General features: G+C 41.7%; 1 long non-coding RNA gene across 3 annotated transcripts in view; it reads right to left on the minus strand.

Moving 5' to 3' along the window:
• The window catches only part of LOC123846266 (uncharacterized), a 111,604-nt gene that overhangs the window by 65,810 nt on the left and 24,924 nt on the right, over positions 1-20,870 (minus strand). For all 3 annotated transcript variants that reach the window (XR_010412347.1, XR_010412346.1, XR_010412348.1), the window contains one exon: positions 15,958-16,071. This is a non-coding gene — a long non-coding RNA (uncharacterized LOC123846266). The remainder of the gene's footprint in view (positions 1-15,957; positions 16,072-20,870) is intronic.

Raw genomic sequence — 20,870 nt, forward strand, 5'->3', positions numbered from 1 at the left:
ACTAAAAAATATCAAAATGATATTTTAAACTTCCCTGCCTCAAAACTGCTCTTCCCAGGGTCTTTCCCATCTCTGTGAATGATGTCACCATTTACCTATTTGCCGGCACCCTGGATTCGGCTCTGCCACTCTGCCCCCTGCCTCCACATCCAACCCCATCCTGCTACCTCCACATCTGAAATAGTTTCTGAATGTACCATTTCTCACAATCTCCTACTCCAGGGCTTGGCAGACTATTTCCACAAGGGCCAGACTTGGTCCCCGGCCATTATCTGCCTCACTGGGCTGCCCCTGAGCATGTCCCATCTTTATCATCTGTCTGCCTTCTACAGTCTTCTCCCTGACTTGACTTTTGCTCCCCTGTGGCACATTCTTATAGCAGGAAGAATGACCCTTTTGGAAAAAAATCAGATTATCTTGCTTAAAATCATGCAATGGCTTCCTGTTAACTAGAACAAAGCAGTCTCCTGGCTTCGGGAGCATGTCGTGATCTGGAGCACCTTCTACCCCCGCCTCCTCTCCCACCACCCCCCTTTCACTAACCCCTCTCTGCTTACCCTGTCCATCTGTCCTTTGAACTCCCCCAGCCTCTTCTTGACTCAAGCCATGCTGTTTCCTCTGCTAAAAATGGACTTCTCTGGGATGATTCTTCTTTCCCATTTATACTAATATCACCTCCTCAGAAAACTCTTTCCTGGTCCACCTGGCAGACATACTCCTGTGCACACCCACCCGTCCCAACCACTCTGCGCCCCTCAGCCTGCTTAGCTTCTTCCAGCCTAACAACCTGAGCTCATTCCATTTATTTACTTACTTATGTGCATACCAAAGTCTTCTCCATGGCCATAAACTCCATGAAGGACGGGATTGTGTCCCATTTGTTGGTGTATCTGTAATCTCTGTAATATTCCTGGCAGATTGCAGGCATTCAAAAAATACTTGAGTGAAAGGAAGAACGAGCAATGCATCAATGATCAATGTCCAATGGTTTAAGGATGACATTCAAAGCCAAAGGTCACTCTCTGGTCTCTCATTTCTTTTCCACTCTCTCACTGCCACCGAGTACTTGAAAACATTTCAAATGTTTGGACCTACACCGCACACTGTGAAGCCTTAATCAGGAAAAAGACTCCATGCTAATAAATTTGCTATCTAATGATCCAGTATCATCATTGCCATGTTTTAACTCAGTCAAGAAGCGAGTTTAACTTGGACAAGTTCAAACATTGGAGCAATTGTGAGGGCTTGCTTTTTTTTTTTTTTTTTTTTTTTTTGGTCCTATGGGTCCTCGAGGATTGTTCAAAATCAACAGAGATTGTTGGTGCCAGGACAGAGTCAGGAGACCTCAGCCTGTCATTTACTGGATGTGGGACCACAGACAAAGTACTGAGCTTTGGCCTGTCATTTACTGGATGTGGGACCACAGACAAAGTACTGAGCTTCTCTCACACTCCCTTTCATCATTGATAAACTGCACTACAGGTAAGATGATACCACAGAAGCACTGTAAGAGTTAATCCAGTTCTGTCTATAAAAGTGCTCTGTAAACTCAAAACTGCTGTCAAATCAAAGTTTGCTGCCTTTGCCCAGGTGGTCTATGCTGTGCAGAACCCACACAAGACTTATTTTGTCTTTGGAACACAAGATCTTTGTGGATTTTTAATGTGTTACTGATCTGGGACACATTCGCATTTTATTAGGAGCCTTCAATTAATAGGGGGGCTAAAAAAAAGAATAAATGAAATGCTGGGAACTTTAGGTACCACCAAATGAGGGCAGGGGAGGGGGATTTTATAAAAAGCACAAGTTCTGAGGTTAGACCTGGCCCTAAATCCTGCTTCTGCCATTTCTTAGTTGAACAACCTTGGAAAAGTCACTTCACTCTGGGTTTTGGGTAATGAACCTGTACAGGGAAGATAGTAATTCTTACTTTAGGGATTTGTTAAAAAGATAAAATGAAAAAATACGTGTAAAAAACACCTGGCCCCATGCCCAGCTCATAGGAGGAACAGAGAAATTTTGGTTGTCCTTTCTGTAATTTATAGTGGGCAGGATAGCAACTGCCACTTCTATTCTGGAGGGAAAAGAGCCCCGAAGAGAGTATTCTTCAAGAATCTTTGAGCTCAAGTGGGATGAAGGAGGACTTCAGCCATGGGCTGATGCCCAGGGTGGGAACCTCCAGCTTCCTCAGGGGAATCCCCCAGGAGGAAGAGAGGAAATGGGCCTGTCTGTTTCTCAGATGTCCCCACATGTGTGGTTTCATAAGCAACGTTTCAACCTTAACCAGAACAAGTTGGGAGAGCTCCTGCCCTGCCTCCAAATCCAACATTTCCTGACTTACATCTATCTATGGAGCCAGGGACATTTTCAAAACCCAGTACTCATTCAGACACAAACTACGTAAATATGTGGGACAGGAAAGTGCCAAGCAAGGCATACATGCTGCAAGGAAGTTACAGGTTGTACCAGACCTGGTATTTCAAATTTGCACAATGATTGTTTTAGTTACATTGGAGGCTACTGATGAGTGGTAGAATTATTTCCTGTTTGAGAGAATGTTCTTGTTCTTTGTTTCTCTGTGTTCTCTCTTCCAAAAGGAATCTAATCATTCCTTCTGATTAATTTCTAACTATACATACTTAGTAGAATTAAAAACAGGTATATGTGCCAAATAAGGAGGCATCAAATGAGCTACATCCTAAAATAACATTCTTTTTTTCAAAGACAGAGTATGGCTGCCTTAAGGAGACCTCATCTGAGTCCATAACAGGACAAAAGGTAACAAAATCTGGACTGGGCTCAAAGGTCCATAAAGTGTGGTCATTGTTGGTGATGGGTCAGTGGGGCCCTCACCACCCTGAGGATGGCATACTGGCTCAGTCTTACTTACCAGGGAACCTGGAGCATGGTCAAGCAACAGCTTCTCATTAAGAACCGAGGACTGAGGACTGTCTTGGGTTAGAGATGAGGAATGTCTGATCTAAGCCAAGTGAACAAAGCCCTCAGGGCTAGCACCTTGGGTGTTCTTTTTCAGAGATACGTTACAGGTTGTTTCAAGCCACGAACAAAATTGCTCCTGAAAGGAGATTTGGGTGTTTAGGGCCAGCAACCTGAAGTGAATTTCTTGTAACAGATATCTCCCCAAAATACCTCCACCGTGTTATCTCCTTTCATTATGTCTGCATAAAGCTAAGAAAAGAAGCTTGTTGAATGAATCATCCCAACTAGTTACTTGGGAAGAGGGACCGGAGTGATGGTTTCTGAAGTGTCCAGTTTTTTAACTGCCTTGATGAGGAAATGAGAAAAGAATTTCCTAGGAGAAATTGTCTTTCCTTCATCAGAGACAATCCCTATTTTCATGATGCAGTAAGACCCTAAAATTGGGGGGTACAAGCCTGCTTTTGGGGGGGCTGGCTAACAGATAGAACTGGTGTCCTACAAAGACCTCTGGGCTCTAGGCTGACAACCTCAATGTTATGACCTTGTCCTCTCCTCTGCTAAGATCAGAGTTGGAGAAGGCATTCTATACTTATCTTAAAGGCATCGACCTCAGCCATTCACAGATATCTAAATCTTATTTTCTCTTAAATCTTTAAACCACTATTTCTGGTATTCTTCCGAGGTGAGAGTACTTAGGCAAGAAAGAACAATGAATTTATTTATTCTATTCATGTGCTTCAACCAGGTAATGATTCATACTCATGATGATAAAATTCAAACAATGCAAAAATAAGTCCCCCTCATACCCCAGGCTCCCAGTTGTCCATATTTTTCCTCTGAGAAATCCAATATTGCCAGTTTCTTCTTTTTGTGCATCCTTCAAGAGAGAGCTCATATATACAAAGCATCCTTTAAAAATGCAAATGGGCTGGGGCACCTGGATGGCTCAGTCGGTTAAGTGTCAGACTCTTGATTTCAGCTCAGGTCATGATCTCAGTGTCGTGAGAGCCCTGCATTGGGCTCCATGCTTGGCGGGGAGTCTGCTTTGGATCCTTTCCTCTCCCTCTGCCCTCCCTCCCCGCTCTCTCTCTCTCTCCTCTTTCTTTCTCTCTCAAATAAATAAATTTTAAAAATGCAAATGGAAATGTAGTATATACACTCTTCCGCATTTTGCTTTTTTTTCATTTACTAATTTATCTTGGAGATAATTTTGTGTCAATAGATCTACTTTATTCTTTTTAATGGATGGATTATTATATTAAGTATACCTGTTATAGAAATGTACCATAATTTAACTTGTCCAGTATTGATGAACATTTAAGTTGTTTCTAGAATTTTGCTATTACAAACAATGTTGCCACTTGTATGTTGGAGCAGGTGTAATTTTGAGCAAAGATGAATTTGGTCAGGATCTCAGGCCTTAAATCATTGGTCAGTTGCCTGTCTCCACAGTGTGTGCCAGAAAGAACATCAGAAGCACAAAAGATTAAGCTGTTCTTACCCACTCCCTACACACACACACATAACAATAATTAATAATAATTAATAATAATAATAATAATAATAAAGAAGATTAAAGGAAGCTTTGGGACATGATGGTCATGCCTTGGCCTTGATGGTGGTGATGGTTTCATGAGTGTATATTTATCTCCAAACTCATATTTCAATATGTGAAGCTCTCTACATGTCAATCATACCTCAACAATGTGGTTAAAAAAAAGGAAGTGCTAAAGATACTCTGACCAAATGCATATGCTCCATCATTGGGGTAATAAAGTGCTTACAAAGACAGCTGCAATAATTCTACCCATCCCTGTATGCACACTTCTTTGCAATGGCCTTCACTATTCCTCGCATCCTGAGGGACAGTCCATTTCTCTACACCTTCTATCTGACCTCACCTTGCGATTGTTTTCTACAATCGAGAGTAGAAAACGTGACATTATGAAGGTTCCAGGTCCCGGCTTATTGCCAGTGTTGTTCTGCCCTAGGAATGCCCGAGGCCCTCACTTGGGCCATACTGACGCCTAGCGAGCCCTACACTCGTTTCCCCCAACCACTACTAGGGCCGAGCTTGTGTCTTCATCTGCCCTTGTAGTTCTTGTTATGATTGCAGTGTGCACCTCAGCAAAGCCATCTGGGGTCTTTGAAGAACAAGATTTGTACTCATAGGTCCTGGAGGATACATGGCATGCCCGAGGGCCACCCAGAAAAGTCTCAGCTAGAGAGTTGTGGGGAGGGTGGACCTGGGGCTCTGCCTCTATTAGGGTCCAAGGGTGGGGTAGTGTTTCACAGGCTGACTCTTTATTGGTGAATTTAAAACATAAGAGCAGGAATTAGGGCAAGGGGAGTGAGAAGCTTGGCCACTCCTGAGTTAGCTAGGTTCCCCAGGGCTTTCTAAAAAGGGAAATTCATGAGGGGGCACGGGGGGTCCTACTTCCTTATCTAGTGGTTTTGCTAGTCACTGTGTCCCACAATTTGCACTATTTTGGAAAGGGATGTCTTTGAAATGGATGCCTCTGCCATCAAGAGCTTAAAGTCAGGCCATGATGCTACAATCAAAATGCTTAATGCCAGGCACTTACACTGCTGCCATCTTCTGGCTGCCCCAGCTTCTCCCGCTCTCTGAAAATGCAGCCTGACACCTGGGAAAGCCCAGTGAGGCCTGCTGAGGGTGAGAGATCACATGAAGGCCAGAGGGCCCCAGCTCCAACTCCCAGCTGTGAAAATGGCTGCTAGTTGAGCCACTAAGTTAAGGCTTATTTGCTAAGTAGCAATAGACCACTGATACTAGTGGGTAAGCATCTGCCCCAGCCTCTATCTCAGGGATGTTCAGATCATGGGCTCCAGACTCCCCAGGACAACCACCTGGACTGCATTTTAAAAATGCAGATTCCTGGCCCTGAATTAAAATTCTCAGGTTGGGCCTATGAATTTACATTTCAGCAGGTTCCCCAGATGGTTCCTTTTTAATGTAATATTGGATGCATGACTTACATGCTACCTTTATGTATTATATGAGGTTGTGAAGCAGAATAAGAAGTCCCAATAAACCCTCTACCATCTTAGGAACTAGAAATTACCAACACCTTGGTAGTCTCCTTCCCTGTCCCCTTCCATTGTCTCTCCAACTAAAGAGGCAACCACATCCTGAATTGGGAGTTCATTATACCCTATGTGTGTATTATATATAAATAATATTTGTATAATATATATTAATATTAGTATTATATAATTAATATATTATGTTAATGTATAATTAACATAATATATTAATTAATATATAATATATTATTATATGGATATTCACATACTATATATAGTCAGGGGGAATACATGTGTTCATATCTGTGTATATAATACACACACAGGGCGCCTGGGTGGCTCAGTCATTAAGCGTCTGCCTTCGGCTCAGGTCATGATCCCGGGGTCCTGGGATCGAGTCCCGCATCAGGCTCCTTGCTCGGTGGGAAGCCTGCTTCTCCCTCTCCCACTTCCCCTGCTTGTGTTCCTGCTTTCACTATCTCTCTCTCTGTCAAATAAATAAATAAAATCTAAATCTATATATATATAACACACACACACACATTCACATACCGCATATATTTAGTTTTGCTTATTTTTAAACTTCATTTAAGAATTGTACCACAGTAAAGAATCCAATCAAGAAATGGGCAGAAGACATGAACAGACATTTTTCCAAAGAAGACATCCAAATGGCCAACAGACACATGAAAAAGTGCTCAATATTGCTCAGCATCAGGGAAATCCAAATCAAAACCTCAATGAGATACCACCTCACACCAGTCAGAATGGCTAAAATTAACAAGTCAGGAAACGACAGATGTTGGCGGGGATGCGGAGAAAGGGGAACCCTCCTACACTGTTGGTGGGAATGCAAGCTGGTGCAGCCACTCTGGAAAACTGTATGGAGGTTCCTCAAACAGTTGAAAATAGAGCTACCATATAATCCAGCAATTGCACTACTGGGTATTTACCCCAAAGATACAAAAGTAGGGATCCGAAGGGGTACGTGCACCCCGATGTTTATAGCAGCAATGTCCACAATAACCAAACTGTGGAAAGAGCCAAGATGTCCATCGACAGATGAATGGATAAAGAAGATGTGGTATATATATACAATGGAATATTATGCAGCCATCAAAAGGAATGAGATCTTGCCATTTGCAACGACGTGGATGGAACTGGAGGGTATTATGCTGAGTGAAATAAGTCAAACAGAGAAAGACATGTATCATATGATCTCACTGATATGAGGAATTCTTAATCGCAGGAAACAAACTGAGTGTTGTTGGGAGTGGGGGGTGGGGTGGGAGGGATGGGGTGACTGGGTGATAGAAACTGGGGAGGGTATGTGCTCTGGTAAGCGCTGTGAATTGTGCAAGACTGTTGAATCTCAGATCTGTACCTCTGAAACAAATAATGCAATATATGTTAAGAAAAAAAAAAAAGAAGAAGAAGAAGGTAGCGGGAGGGGAAGAATGAAGCGGGGGAAATCGGAGGGGTAGACGAACCATGAGAGACGATGGACTCTGAAAAACAAACAGGGTTCTAGAGGGGAGGGGGGTGGGAGGATGGGTTAGCCTGGTGATGGGTATTGAGGAGGGCACATTCTGCATGGAGTACTGGGTGTTATGCACAAACAATGAATCATGGAACACTTCATCTAAAACTAATGATGTAATGTATGGGGATTAACATAAGAATAAAAAAAAAAAAAGAATTGTACCACAGTACCCGGCAAAGCAGAAGATTAGAGTGATAAGGGTATGATCTCTAGTGTTAAGCTGCCTGTGTTCAAATTCTAGCTCAGTCCTTTAGTATCTGTGTGACCTTAGGCAATTTACTTAATGTCTGCATGATTTGGTTTCCACTTCTATAAAATAGGAGTAATAATAACATCTAAACTTTTAGGGTCTTGGTAGAAGTAAATGAGCTAACACATGTAAAGTACTTAGACTAGCGCCCTACACGGAGTAAGTGTTCTGTTAGTATTACTATTTTTATTTTGAAATTTCCTTATTTCGGCCAGCACTATGTGTGTGGGACTCAGGAGTGCTCTGCGTATCCCTGTGGTTCATTCTTGTACAGTTGCTCTGAGTGTCCGTGTGGTAAGTAACTGGACCGCGAGTTATATACCCATTCTCTACTTAATGGATTATCATCATTGTCTCCAGTTCTTTACTTTTACAACAATACTAGTACGAACATTCTTCTACACATCTCCTAGGAGACGTGCAGACTCTCCTCTGGGGTGTGTGTCTAGGACTGCGGTTGCGGGGTCATAGATGGGTGGGGCCAAGCGCTTCCCGTAGCGCTGGTATCAGAGCCAGGCTCTAGACTCTTGTTTCACATCTGCACCACTATTTGGTTTTATCAGACTCCAGAATTCTAATGCATTTATTTTTTCTAGAGATTTTATTTATTTGAGACAGAGAGTGAGAGAGCATGAGCAGAAGGAAAGGCAGAGGGAGAGGGAGAAGCAGACTCCCCACTGAGCAGGGAACCCCATATGGGGCTCCATCCCAGGACCCCGGTATCATGACCTGAGCCAAAGGCAGATGCTTAAATGACTGAGCCACCCAAGTGCCCCTAATGCATTTCTTTTTGAGGCTTAGAGAAACATTCTGGCTCAAGATTTTGGTGAAAATGAGGTATACCTTTTGAAAAAAAAAGTTGAATAATTTGCCTTCGTTGACTTCACACTTGAGGAAGCCTAAAGGCCTTCCCTCACTCCTTCTCAGACCCTCCCTCCATCACCTCTTCCTACTGTGGTTCTTCTCTGCCCCCCCAATGCTGCACCATGTGTCCCCCCTACTTCCCTGACCACTCTCTCCTTTCTCCTCCCTCTCTGCTGATCTCACTTATCCCCTGCTGCCCTTCCAGGCTGCCTGGGTTTGAATCCTGACACTTTTCAGCTCCCCCACTGTGTAACTACAGACAAATTTGTTAATCTTTCTGTGTCTCAGTTTCCTTAGCTCTACCTCACCTGGTACAGTGAGCATTATATTAAGAAAGAAAAAAAGAAGAAGAAGAAGAAGAAGGTAGCAGGAGGGGAAGAATGAAGGGGGGGAAAATTGGAGGGGTAGACGAACCATGAGAGACGATGGACTCTGAAAAACAAACTGAGGGTTCTAGAGGGGAGGGGGGTGGGAGAATGGGTTAGCCTGGTGATGGGTATTGGGGGGGCATGTTCTGCATGGAGCACTGGGTGTTGTGCACAAACAATGAATCATGGAACACTACATCAAAAACCAATGATGTAATGTATGGGGATTAACATAACAATAAAAAATTTTTTAAAAAACCTTATGTCATTTTGAGGACAAAAAGAGTCTACTTTATTTGGCATTTTAGGAACTAAAGTCAGTTGCAGGTTGACTTCTACTTTGTCAGTTATGGTGGTATTGCATGGAACTAGCCAAAGACTCCCGTGCTATGTGTCTGTGCTATATTCGTTAACAACAAACAGCATAAAAACATACAGGCCTTCAGCAAAGTTACTGTTTATTGATGCTGAGCTACATCAATCTACTGTTTATCTTTCTTATTAAATTCCAGAGGTACCATAGGAAAGAAAAGTTAATACTGCTAAGAGTCCGTGTTCTTCATCTGTAAAATGTTAAAATTTACCTATCTCAAAGAATTCTATGGGGGAAAATGTACAAAAAGAAAGTCCAGTAAAGAAATGACCACTGTCAGTGTAAGGTGTTAAATCATCAAAGCATATGACAACATTGCCTTTGTTGCACATTTATAAAAAAGAACTTAAAAATCCTAGCAATCCTAAACAATCCTCAAAGCCACAGTGACCACCAGCTTAGATGGTGACCTCAGAGGCCACTCAGTGTTGAAAACTTTCAACAACAGACCCATTTACTCACCCTCATTTATGACGGGAAAATCTAGATGAATACTCTCTTTAAGAAAAGAACGGTTCAGATAAATGTCAGATGGCTAGCAATAACCAAAAGCTGATTAAATATCGAGTGCTTATAATCCAATTTAGAGTGTTTGCTCACATTTTCTGCTTTCTAAAAGCTGATCAATAAAAATAGACTTGGAGTTTTCGTGTGTGATCACAGGCAATATTGGGACATACTTTGATCACAGATATGCCAGACATCCTCTGGCTTTCATTGATCTACATTGTACCGAGTGCCTAGCCTGAAAATAGCAGTAAGCAAAGATTAAGGCTTCCTTAGAAAGAAAAGAGCAAGGACCCCTCTATACTTGTAGGATAGGTAGGGAGCAAGTAAGATGAAGCTACAGGTCTTTCAAAGGCTTTCTTTCTACAAACCCATGTATGAATGGTGACAAACAACGATGGGACATTTTTTTCTTCCTCTGTCTATATTAACATGGTTTATGTACATAATTTTCTCCTGTATTTTTTTTCTCTTTTCCCCATTTTCTCTTAAATAGAAAACAAAAATCAATTCCTTTTTCAACAAAACACAACACAAGGAATGAACTGAGAAGAGTTCTCTACCCAAGAGCCTGGAAGACCCCTTTATCTACCTGAGATGATACCTGCCTCTTGGACCACTGCCCCCACCCCTTGCTTCCTGTCATAGTCATAGCATTTGATTCTCCTCTTTCCTGTTGTTCTTTTTCTTTGCACATTGAGCCAGTTAGGCATTTCCTTGCTAAATCACTAGAGGACACAACCAAAGAAAATGCAATCAATACAGCCAAGTTGCTGAAGTACAGACTCCTTTAATGAGTAGTAAAGTAGTTGCTGACTTGCCATATGCCTGCAGTACAACAACTACAACCACATTTCAAGAACTCTACCGAATTATTTTCTATTTCTTGCTTGTTGCTCCTGTGACCACTGGAATCTATTTGTTTCCCTGCAACCGGGGCAGTAATCTACCCAGACAATTTCTATTTTACAAGGGCTATTCAAACTACCTTAAATGAAACCTGTCCTACTTTCAAACATCAGTTACCTGCTCGGGCTCTCCCACTCAGCTTTGGTCTCTGCTCTGAGAAACACACCCGTTTAACAACTGACAGTGACGATCAACATTCTCCAGTGACAAGGTGGTGAGAACTTTCCTAGAGTAGTGTGTTGTCTCTGCAAAACACTGTGTCTTCTGTGAAGACTCGGCAATTCTTCTTAAAATAAATAAATCATTCATTAGCCTCACAAATGTCTACCCATTACCATTTCACAACACAGTCATAATAACCATTCATTGGACACTTGTGTGCCAGGCCCTACCTTAAAAGTTTGCCCAAGGTGGCCCACTTAGTAAGTGGTGGAGCTGAGGTTTGAACCTTGATCTCTGACTCTAAAGGCCATGCTTTTAACCACCGCAGGCTTTCTCTATTTATTTACTAATAATTAGTACATGAGAGAATGTAAATGAAGGGCCTTGCACAATACAAAGCTCACAAATACTTCTCTTCTGCTCACCTGAATCATACAATAATGATAATCTATGTGAGCCAGATGTAAGAAGAGAAACATGAAGCCCCAAATGCTATATGAAGAATTAAGAATAAGGTGGTCACTTAGTTTAGTGAAGGGACAACTGTGTGTTGGTTTTTTTTTTTTTTCATCCTTAAGCCAAGAATATAGTTTATTTAGCTTGATGTCAAAGATTAATTGCGGAATACAATAAAGGAAAAAGGTATTCCTAAATATTTGTTGAGTATTACTTGTTCTCAATGAGTACATAAGTAGCTTTTCTTCAAGGCCATGCTTAGATTACTAATGATAATAATTATAATGATTAACTTTATTAAGCATACATTACGAGCCAGCTAATGTTTGAGGCATTTTATATACTGTCTCCAATTTAACCTTTAAATAAAACCCTATGAGATCAGTTGTATTATCCCTATCTTACATAAATAAACATTAGGACTCTATAAAGTAAGTGTCTTGGCCAAAATCACAGGAGAAGCAGATAGTGAAGTTAGAATTAAAACCAGATGTGCCTGAATCCAAAACCTTCCCTCTTTATATGTTCTTCACTTGAAATTTATTTACAGATAACTCTCTGAGCACCTACTGAGTGTCCCACATTAGGCTAGGTTGAAGGGGTAGCATACTGAACAATACAGATCGGATGCTAGTCCTCATCAATTCTTCAATCAGGTACAAACCAGTATGACAAATATTAATATATGCTAAATGATGCAAAAGAGGCATATGGAGTGTTATGGGAACATAATTATAAAGAAATAGCTAACCAAGTGTAGGGAGTCAATGAAAACTGTACTGTGAAAGCAACATTTAATTTGAAGCTTGAAGAATGAGTATGAGACAGCCAAACAAAGGAGAATAAAAGAATATTGGGGCAAAAGCAATAGCATGTTTGAAGGCCTGGAAGCAAAACGATATGGCTCATTGGAGGAACCATGAAGGACAATGAAACTGGAGCACAGAACTGCTCTATTACAGGCACTGGCGTGGAGGAGATGCTATCAGAGAGCCAAGGAAGAAGTATAAGTAGACAAGGACCAAATCACGATGTGCATGTCAACCACCATAAGGATACTGGACTTTATGCTAAGGACGTAAGGAGGCATGTAAAGGGTTTAGGGGAAGAGCAGTTATGTGCTTGGAGGAAGGGCAAGAGTGGACAGAGGGAGCTACAGTCTGCCTTAGATATTGTACAAAGTCACAGAAAAAGAAAAGACTTTTTTTCTCAAGGGACGTGAACTCTAAAGAAGGATATAACAATACGTAACACTTACAGAGAACCTCATGCCATACATTCACTTGCGGATATTTACTGATCACCTACTTTGGTGCCCGGCACTGTTCTAGGCACTGAGGAGGCAGCAGGGAACAAAAATGCACCAAAAAATGCCTCTAGTCATGGAACTTACATTTGAGATTTGAGTGCCAGATGCTAAGTACTTGACAGGTATTAACTAGTTGAGCCTCACCCCAGCCCTATGATGTGGGCTATCCGATTATTTAATCTCACAAAGATACAGGTGCAGGGTGGTCAAAGACTGCCCAAGATTTGCCTGCAGGTCTGTCTGTTTCCAGAGCTGTGGGATAAATGCAAGAGACAGACAAGAACTCGGGGAGGAAAGCCTAAAGCATGGCATCTAAAGGGACTGTGGCAGTGGGAGAAACTCGGGGTCCCACAAACACTGAATCCACAAGCTTTAATTTCAGTCTTGCAAAGGTGATTTTAAAGTTTTCCATGACTGAGGGGTGCCTGAGTGGCTCAGTCGTTAAGCGTCTGCCTTCGGCTCAGGTCATGATCCCGGGGTCCTGGGATCGAGCCCCGCATCAGGCTCCCTGCTCAGCAGAGAGCCTGCTTCTCCATCTCCCACTCCCTCTGCTTGTGTTCCCTCTCTAGCTGTCTCTCTCTGTGTGTCAAATAAATAAATAAAATCTTTAAAGTTTTCCATGATTGGGATGATGCCTGGGTGGCTCAGTTGGTTAAGCCTCTGACTCTTGGTTTTGGCTCAGGTCATGATCTCAGGATGGAGATCTCAGGGTCATGGGATCAAGCCCCACGTCTGGCTCTGTGCTCAGTGCAGAGTCTGCTTGTCCCTCTTCCTCTGCTCCTCCCCCCCCCCCCCCCGCTTTCTCTCTCTCTCTTTCTTAAATAAATAAGTAAATAAAATCTTTTTTAAAAAAAGCTTTTCATGATCTTTTGTTTTGTTTTGCAACAAAACCATCATTGCCTTGCAGTATTTTTTTCCATCAGTAAATTCCATCCTCTGTTTGGCACAAAAATTAGCTGTGCCCCCGGGAGAGACAGCATACTCGATGGGCTGGCTCCACGGGGCATGGCACTGTGATGGATCAGCTGGGGGGCTGGCTGACAGGAAGTCAGTGCCCACAGCTGCCCACTGATTTTCCTTCCATCCTGTTCTCCCTTCTCTTCACTGAGTTTTTAATGAAGGAAACTTTGCTTTGCTTTAAAATCAGGAACCAGATCCCCTGTTTGATCTCCCTACATCGTTATGCTCCTGAGCTCCTTAGTGATCAATACCTCTCAGGAACTATCAAGAAACCATCTTAACATTGGTTACTGGAAGAATGTGTTTTGGGACACTGCCCTCAAACTCCTAGTAAAGACAGTGGGAATGAATGTGAGAATCAGATGACTCTTTAGTCTATTAACACGCACAGCCTGGCGTGAAAGATGTTTCCCTCCATTCTCCGGGTCCCTTCCTCCCCTTATCTTTTGCCTAGCTGAATTGGTGTGGATTCCCTGACTTTGTTCAGGCCCTTTAACCATGTCATGGGTACCTATGAGATGTTTTCAGTATCAGGTGAGTAAAAACCACTGCCTGGTTTGTATCTGAGGAAATGGGGAGGAGGAGTAAAAGGACAGGCAATTCGCTCATCATAGTCAAATCAAACAAGAGTTAATTCTAATTTATACCTGAACCACCTTATAAACTCCCCAAAGATGCCACTCCCACCGCAGGATTGTTGCACATGGCTCCCTGTGTCAGGAACAAAACTGTCCCCAAATCTCATCCAAGTTCCCATCCCCTTACGAGTTCTCTCCCATTCATCTGTCAGCTCTCAGCCCCAGTCTTCCCTGAGCCCAGGTGGGTGGTGCTCTTCTGACCTTCACTCTCACAGAGTCAGACTCTATTCCTCCATAACACTTGACCCTCCTTGTGTTTATGTACTTGTTGTGAGATTCTGTCATTAATTCAGTGTTCTTCCTTCATCAGACCATGACAGCAGGAGGCTTTTGCCCTTGGTGCAGTGCTTGACGATAGGAGAAGCTCAAAAATATTTGTTGAATAAATGAATGAAGCCAGATTATCAAAATGGGAGTTTACTTTCCAAAAAAAAACTTTAATTCATAGAAAATGGACAGAACTCTGTGTGTCAGGGACAAACAGAGGTCTCCCATGAGAGTCTGAGGACAAAGAGGTAAGGGTTAGCCTTGAATATGATCGAACTTTCTCATATTCACATGGTGTCCCTTATGGTATCCCCTCAGTTAATGGGGAGCAGAGGTACCTCTCTAAGCCAGTAGAGGTAAAACTTACTCTGCCAACCTCTGGGAAAAAACAATTTGATCAATTAATTCATGCATCAATAGGTATTTAGCACTGATTAGGTTTTCAATAGCAATCCAGTAAGGATTATCCTGTAAGGGATTATAGAGGAAGTGTTAATATAAACATGGCCCCACTCTCAAGGAGCTCATGTTACAGTATATGGGCTTTAAATTCAAGTTTGGTTAATTTGTAACTGGTTGGTTGCAGAGTGTCAATTCATTGGGAATACAAACCTGAAACTTTTATTGAACCTTCCTATCCAATTGAGTAGTGGGTCCCTGGACAGCATCACAGCTTAATCTTTTAGCCTCTTAAATTCTGTGGCTATTAGAACAGCCTCAGTTTAGCATTTAAGGTTTAATGCCATTTTATGTATAAATCTTTTACATCAAATTCAGTTCAAGAATCATCTCCTCCTCATAAACTTCAGCGCTAGCTAGATCTGTCTTTGCTTTGCCAAACATCTGCCTTAACAAGATGAAGCTGCTGCCCACTCATGGGTTAGTTGTTCTAGCTCATTGTCAACAGGATACGTCATGGTTCATGAGAGCAATAGTGGGCCCCACTGCCAGGGTTTGCTTTTGTGCAGACCTTCTATGTACTAGCCATCCCCTGCCAGACTTGGCCTCCTTATCAGTTTGACTTCCACCTTTTTGCCATTACCCACTGATATACATACACCTTTGCCTCAGCTCCAGCACCCAAAACCCATCAGCAGATTTAGGTTCCCCAGTATCACCTTTCTGCCAGAGTCAACATCTCCATACTTTCTGGGAACTGGGCACTTGAAGGGAGCATGTTGGCAGCCTTCTTGGGCAGACCATCCCACATATCATTTTTTCCAATTCTGTCTCTCCTATTCACATGGTACAGAGCATGTTAAGAGTCAACTGGCTAAGAAGAAATCAACTGAGGAATGAAATATCAATAACTTCCTTTCATGCAGAAACTACCAATCTTTTCAATTCTTGGACAGTCTTCATTTACCTTGACTTCAGGGAGGGAAGCACCTCCCATGGGCTGGAAGTGCAAAGTCTCTCTCCATGAATTGTGCATCCTAAGGTGACTCTTCTTCACTTTCAGTCCTCTGACCCTATTATACTAGAAAAGGGGGAAAGAGAGGTTGGTAAGAGAGCTGGGATCTGAACTGGTACCTAGAAAATGATCTGACAGATCCTTGAATTTAGAATGTCGGGCACTTAGAACCTTTTTCTTCACCTTTGGGCTTTAGCACCAATTCAGGACTACAGAAAATCTCACTCAATGTCTGGTCACATATACCATAAAGGAAGAGCGGATAAGGCATGTGGCCTTGAGTGAACCAGGTAATCAGTGGATCTGTCCATTTCCATGTTCTCTGTCCCTATGTTCAACCTTTCTCCATTCCCACTTAAGCCAAAAATAAAGATCCCCTTTCCAAGGCTAATCCCTCCTGCCAACCTGACTTCTTCTCCTTCAGTTAGAAGATAAATCTTCTTTCTCAGGATCCTTGACTACACCCTATGGCTATGCTTACATATTCCCTATGTCAGTAAACTTTCATGCAAGCCATTCTGCTAAATTAGTCAAGTGACCTTCCCATATCTCTCTTCACTTTTACCGCAAATTCTCACATTTATCCCGAACTTCCTTCATTTCCAATTCCACTCAACACTCAATCCTTTTCAGTTTCACTTCAAATTCTGCTACTATTCAGAAACCCTTCCCTTGAAGGTCCAGTGACCTAACTACCAGATTCATTTTTTTTCTTCAGTCTGTAGGAAAAAACTGAGAAAAATGGATATAAATATAAAGGCTAAATGGGTCAAAGATGGGCCTGAGGTTTAGGATATTTCAAAAAACTCCTAGCTAAGTGGAAATGAGAATGGGAACAATAGCAGGTCAGGAAGAAAATAGGACAGGTCCTAGGGAGGTGTCTGCATGACCAGCTGGTGACAGACCAATACTTATGGCCAAAGAAATATGAGTGTGCAGGTGGGTCAAATTAGATGCAGAATGAGGAGAAAAGCATCCTTTCAAGCCCTCAAATTCTGTGGTTCCTGTAACTCCTCTGTTTCTGGAGAATATTATAGAAGTCAAAAGAGGATGAGGTCTCACTACCCTGGTGACTAGTCATCATTCCATATATTTACAAATCTAAGAACTATATATCCTTGAATTTTCCCTTTTTAAGGAAAGTAGACACAAGAACTCCTCAGCCAGTGTTTCCCAAAATGTGTCCCATGACATGTCCCTATTTAGCAAGCCTCATAAGGGCTGCTGTAATCCCCAGTGCCTAGAAAATACCTGGTTCAGGTACTCAAAACTATCTGTCACATGAGTAAAAGAATGAATGTTACATGCATACACATACACCCACCACTGTTTGTTTGGGTGTTGGTGTGTGTGTGGGGGGGGGGGTATGGTTTTTTTGGTAAAGTTTGAAAAAAAATTTTGAAAAAAGTTTGAAATAAAATCTCTTTACTACAGGGCAGCTTAGAGCCTTATGTAATTATGATACAATACAGGCACTTCTCAAATGTTTTCAAACATAAGACCATTTCTCCCCACAGAGCTTCCAAATGTATATGTTTTGAGAAAACATCCCTAGATATTGCTGGTAACACAGTGCCAGGGCTAACACCTCTCCATCTCTAATTCACCTCCCCTTCTCCCTTTATAAGCATATAAGAGGCCTGCCAGCCTCTAGAGATGCCCCATTCTTCAGAAGTAAATGAAACACAACTACACAAAAGCTAAAGCAGGTGAATTCAAACAGTTGATTAAGGCACTATAAGAACAAGAGGGTTTAAATTAACTGCCTAGTTGAATGAACCAGATCTCCTTGTTTTGCTCCAAATGTCCATGTAAATATGTAGCCTTAGACAAGAGTACACCCACCATTTAGAAAGAAGTACAGCATTTACATTATTAGCATTTGAAGTTGGTGTTTTGGAGTTATTGAAAACTTCACAAGGCTGTTGTGAGAACTAAATTAGATTATATATGTTCTGGCATGTAGTAGTCTTCAAAAACCAGATGTTAAAACAAGGTAGATCCAAAGAGGGGAAGATGGTAATAGAGTAGGAGGACTATAGGCTCACTTCCTCCAATGAATACAGCTAGATAACTATCAAGGTTGAGCTGAAGACTAGCAGAACAAACTCCACAACTAAAGGTAAAGAAGAGGCCACATAAAAGAAGGTAGGAATTGCAGACATGCAATTTGGGAGAGAAACAGATCATGATTGCTGCAGTGGGGAGGGAGCCACAGTCACAGAGAAGGGCGAGAGATAGACTAGCACAGGGGGACTCACAGGGAAATGAACCCCCATAGCAACTGGCTTGGAAAGCGAGAGAGACCAAATTTCATGACTTCTGGCAACCAACAGGGCTTAAAGCCTGGAGCTTTAAAGGTCAGCATGCTTGGCTCTAGGAGGCATTGTGCTGCTCTTGAAGAGAAGGAAGGCAAACAACCCGCGGACACACAGCATGGAAACAGACATCTAAAACAGACATCCCTGGAGCACACAGAGAGGAGTTTGTGTGCTCAACTTGAAGCATGTCCCAGAGAGGCAGCATTCATGGAGAGACCCTTCTGGGTCTACAAAGGAACTGACAAATGTCATTTCCCTCTCCCAACCTTCAGCATAAGCATAGGGCCACCTGTAGGAACCAGTGCCACTCACTACCTAACTTGCTTACACCCTCCCCCGCCCCCTGCACTCCAGTGGAACTGCCCTTCACAGTTACACTTACCTCAGTCCCAGCGCAGCAAGTACCATGCCACTGAAGACTTGCCCAAACATCTGCCCACACCATGTCTCCCAACCTGCGAGTGTTGCAGGGCCTCGGTTCCAGCAGTGGTGGAGATAAGTCATATACCACAAGCAGATCAGAGCACACCTAGTTAAAACTCATCACATTCAGGCCAAGGACCAAACACTGCCCACAACAAGCAAAAAGAGCCTCTGCAGACAAAGGATAATGTAGCCAGAACACAATAGCGGAGCACACACAGTACACACTGGGGACACTACCAGAAGTGCCAGACCCTTCAGGGCACTGCACAACCTCTTCTTCATAAAGCTACTACTCTCAAGAACAGGAGACATAGCTGACTTTCAAACACACACAAGGAGGCACAAAGATTTAGACAAAATGAAAAGACAGAGAAATTTATCACAAATGAAAGAACAGGACAAGACCATGGTCAGAGATCTAAGTATAACAGATATAAGTAACATGCCTGATAGAGAATTTAAAGTAATGATCATAAGCATACTCACTTGCCTTGAGAAAAGAGTGAGAAAAACATGAATGAATTCCCTTAACACAGAGATAAGAATAACATAGCAGAAATAAAGGGCTCAATAAACAAAGAAACACTTGAAGGATTGAACAGAAGGCTAAAAGAAGCAGAGGAGTGAATTAATGACCTAGAAGACAAAGTAATGGAAAGTAATGAAGCTGAACAAAACAGAGAAAAAAGAATTATGCAAAATAAGAACAGACTTAGGGAACTCAGTAACTCCATCAAATGTAATAACATTTGCATTTAGGAATCCCAGAAGAAGAAGAGAAAAGGGGACAAAAAATTTATTTTAAAAGATAATAGCTGAAAACTTCCCTAATCTGGGTAAGGAAACAGATATCAAGATCCAGGAGACACAGAGAACCACCAACAAAATCAACAAAAGTAGATCCACACCAAAACACATTGTAAGTAAAATGGCAAAATACAGTGATAGAGAAAAAATTTTAAAGCAGCAAGACAGAATCATGGATCACTACATCAAAAACTAATGATGTATTGAATGGTGACTAATATAACATAATAAAATAAAATTAAATTTTTTAAAAAGGCAGCAAGACAAAAAAAAAAAAAAAAAGACAGTTACATACAGGAGGAAACCCATAAGGACAGCAGGGGATTTTTCAGCAGAAATTTTCCAAGCCAAAAGGGTGTGGCATGATATATTCAAAATGCTGAAGGGGAAAAATCTGCAGTCAAGAATACTCTATCCATCAAGACTATCATTTCAGAATAGGAGAGATGGAGAGTTTTCCAGACAAACAAAAACTAAAGGAGTCCATGACCACTAAACCAGCCCTGCAAGAAATATTAAAGAGGATTTTGTAGGTGGAAAGGAAAGACCAAAAGTGACAGTATAAAGGTTAGAAAAACAAAAGCAGTAAATATTTTTATAAAATATCAGTCAAGGAACTCACAACATAAAAAGATGTAAAATCTGACACTATAATGTCAGTGTGGGGGGGGGAAGAGTAAGAATAGGTTCAAACATAAATGATCAACTTAATATAGACTGCTATATGCAGAAGAGGTTATATACAAACTTAATGGTGACCACGAATCAAAAAACCACTAATAAATATGCAAAGAAAAGGGAGAAATAAATCCAAATAAAGAAAACCAGCAAACCACAAAAGAGAGAAAGACAAAAAAGAATCAGAGAAAATCTTCAGAAACAACCACAAAGCAGGTAATAAAATGGTAATAAATACACATCTATCAATAATTACTTTGAATGTAATGGGCTAAATGCTCCAATCAAAAGACATAGGGTGAAAGGGTGTATAAAAAAACAGACCCATCTATACACTGCCTACAAGAGATCATTTTAGATCTTAAGACACCAGCAGATTGAAAGTGAGGGGATGGACATCAAAAGAAAACTGGAGTAGCAATACTTATATCAGACAAACTAGACTTTAAAACAAAAACTATAACAAGACTGGTGATGGCTTTGAGGAGGGCACGTTCTGCATGGAGCACTGGGTATTATGCACAAACAATGAATCATGGAACACTACATCTAAAACTAATGATGTAATGTATGGGGATTAACATAACAATAAAAAAGAGAATAAAAAAAAACTATAACAAGAGACAAAGAAGG

Source organism: Mirounga angustirostris, unplaced genomic scaffold (assembly GCF_029215605.1).
Source record: "Mirounga angustirostris isolate CCGP_5_RB_7025 unplaced genomic scaffold, mMirAng1.0.hap1 SCAF_6, whole genome shotgun sequence".
Taxonomy (NCBI): Eukaryota; Metazoa; Chordata; class Mammalia; order Carnivora; family Phocidae; genus Mirounga; species Mirounga angustirostris.